The sequence below is a fragment of the Bos mutus genome, chromosome X, assembly GCF_027580195.1.
Source record: "Bos mutus isolate GX-2022 chromosome X, NWIPB_WYAK_1.1, whole genome shotgun sequence".
NCBI lineage: Eukaryota > Metazoa > Chordata > Mammalia > Artiodactyla > Bovidae > Bos > Bos mutus.
The window spans coordinates 121,367,658-121,370,545 of NC_091646.1; the positions used below are offsets into that span (position 1 = coordinate 121,367,658).

Consider the following 2,888-nt stretch of genomic DNA (forward strand, 5'->3'; position numbering starts at 1 on the left):
GCCAGTTCTTCCTTGTTGCATGTAGGCTTTCTCTAGTTGGAGCAAGTGAGGGCTACTCTTTGTTGCAGTGCATGGGCTTCTCATTGTGGTGGTTTCTCTTGTTGCAGAATATAGCTCTAGGCACACAGACTCAGTAGTTGTGGCTCACAGGCTCTAGTGTACGGGCTCTGTTATTGTGGTATATGGGCTTAGTTGCTGCACTGCATGTGGGTTCTTCCTAAACCAAGGATCAAACCCACATCCCCTGCATTGGCAGGTGAATTCTTAACCACTGGACAACCAAGGAAGTCCCGTTTCTAGGTTTTCGGATGATGGCCATTCTGACCAGTGTGAGGTAGTCAGAATGGCCATCATCAAAAAACTCACTGTGGTTTTGATTTTTGATTTGTATTTCTCTAATAATTAGTGATGCTGAGCATCTTTTCATGCGTTTTTTGTCCATTTGTATATCTTCTTTGGAGAAATGTCTGTTTAGATCTTCTATCAAATTTTTGATTTTTTTTTTGTTGTTGTTATTACTGAGCTGTATGAGCTGTTTGTATGTTTTGGAGATGAATCCCTTGTCAGTCACTTTGTTTGCAGATATTTTCTCCCATTCTGTTGGTTGTCTTTTCATTTAGTTTATGGTTTCCTTTGCTGTGCAAAAGCTTTTAAGTTTAATTAGCTCCTGTTTGTTTGTTTTTGTTTTTATTTTTACTACTCTAGGTGGTGGGTCACAAAAGATCTTGCTGTAGTTTATGTCAGCAAGTGTTCTGCCTATTTTCCTCTAAGAGTTTTATAGTATCTGGCATTACATTTAGGTCTTTAATCCATTTTGAATTTATTTTTGTCTATGATGTTGGAGACTGTTCTAATTTCACTCTTACATATTGCTGGGAGAAATATCAATAACCTCAGATATGCAGATGACACCACCCTTATAGCAGAAAGTGAAGAGGAACTAAAAAGCCTCTTGATGAAGGTGAAAGTGGAGAGTGAAAAAGTTGGCTTAAAGCTCAACATTCAGAAAACAAAGATCATGGCATCCCATCACTTCATGGGAAATAGATGGGGAAACAGTGGAAACAGTGTCAGACTTTATTTTTCTGGGCTCCAAAATCACTGCAGATGGTGACTGCAGCCATGAAATTAAAAGACGCTTACTCCTTGGAAGGAAAGTTATGACCAACCTAGATAGCATATTCAAAAGCAGAGACATGACTTTGCCAACAACGGTTCATCTAGTCAAGGCTATGGTTTTTCCGTTAGTCATGTATGGATGTGAGAGTTGGACTGTGAAGAAGGCTGAGCGCCGAAGAATTGATGCTTTTGAACTGTGGTGTTGGAGAAGACTCTTGAGAGTCCCTTGGACTGCAAGGAGATCCAACCAGTCCATTCTGAAGGAGATCAGCCCTGGGTGTTCTTTGGAAGGAATGATGCTAAAGCTGAAACTGCAGCACTTTGGCCACCTCATGCGAAGAGCTGACTCATTGGAAAAGACTCTGATGCTGGGAGGGATTGGGGGCAGGAGGAGAAGGGGACGACAGAGGATGAGATGGCTGGATGGCATCACTGACTCCATGGACGTGAGTCTGAGTGAACTCCAGGAGTTGGTGATGGGGAAGGAGGCCTGGCATGCTGCGACTCATGGGGTCGCAAAGAGTCAGACACGACTAAGCGACTGATCTGATCTGATCTGATATAGCTGTTCAGTTTTTCCACCAGCACTTATTGAAGAGGCTATCTTTGCTCCATTGTATATTCTGGCCTCCTTTATCATAGATCAGGTGATCATAAGTGTGTGGATTTATCTCTGGGTTTTCTCTCCTGTTCCATTGATCTATTAGTCTGCTTTTGTGCCAATACCATACTGTTCTGATGACTGTAGCTTTTTAGTATAACCTGAAGTCAGGGAGCCTGATTCCTCCAGCTCTGTTTTTCTTTCTCAAGGTAGCAATACAGTATTCTTGTCTGGGAAATCCCATGGACAGAGGAGCCTGGTGGGGTCACAAAGAGTCAGACACAACTTAGTGACCAAACAACAACAATGGTATACATACTATGTGTCAGGACCTCTTGTAAGTACCTAAGGTATGAACACAGAGTTGGGAAAAGAAGTGCACAATTGGCTTTTCTTTTTTTTTTTTTTTTTAACATAAAAAGGATTTTATTTGCAGGAGTGGGACTCTAGTCAAACAAGCCAAACCCCGTGTCGTCGTCTGACTACTCTGACTCTTCCTTCTTCTCCTCCTTCTTCTCCTCTGCTGTGGCTGGAGCAGAACCTGCAGCAGGTGCTGCAGATCCTGGGGTATCAGAGACAGCCACAGCCCCACCAGCAGGCACACTGGCCAGCTTGCCAATATCCTGGGTAATGACTCCTCAATGTTCTTTCTGTTCAGCTCACTGATGACCTTATTGAGCTGGTCATTGTCTGCCTCAGTGCCAATGCCATTCAGGATCTTTTTGATTTCCTTGGCCCTGAGAGAGGAATTGCCCCCGAGGGCGGCCAACAAATAGAAGCTGACTTAACGCATCTCAGCAGCGGCACGGCAGCCTAGCGCATGTGGCCTCGGCGGCTTCAGGGATGGAAAGGAAGGCCATAATTGGCTCGTATATGTTAGTTGAAACAGGCTCCAGGGACCACTGTGTATAAGAGAAAAAGAAGAATGAAGGATGAATCCAGGTTTTTATTATGAGCAACAGAGGGGACGGTGTGGTCATCAAATAAGATGGGGTGTATTATGAGTGGGTCAAGTTTGGGGGCATTGCATATCAGGAGTTCAACTTTCCACATACTAGTTAGGCATGTTTCTTAAACATCCAAATGCAGACATCAAGTAGGTAGCAGGCTATATGATTCTGAAGTTCTGAAAAGACATTTGGGATGAATATATGATTACTGCTGCTGC

The 2,888-nt window shown here is 43.4% G+C and overlaps 1 pseudogene; it reads right to left on the reverse strand.

The window, feature by feature from the left end:
• Positions 1-2,166: 2,166 nt before the first annotated feature.
• On the reverse strand, positions 2,167-2,513 carry LOC102279362 (large ribosomal subunit protein P2 pseudogene; annotated as a pseudogene).
• Between the last annotated feature and the right edge of the window lie 375 nt (positions 2,514-2,888).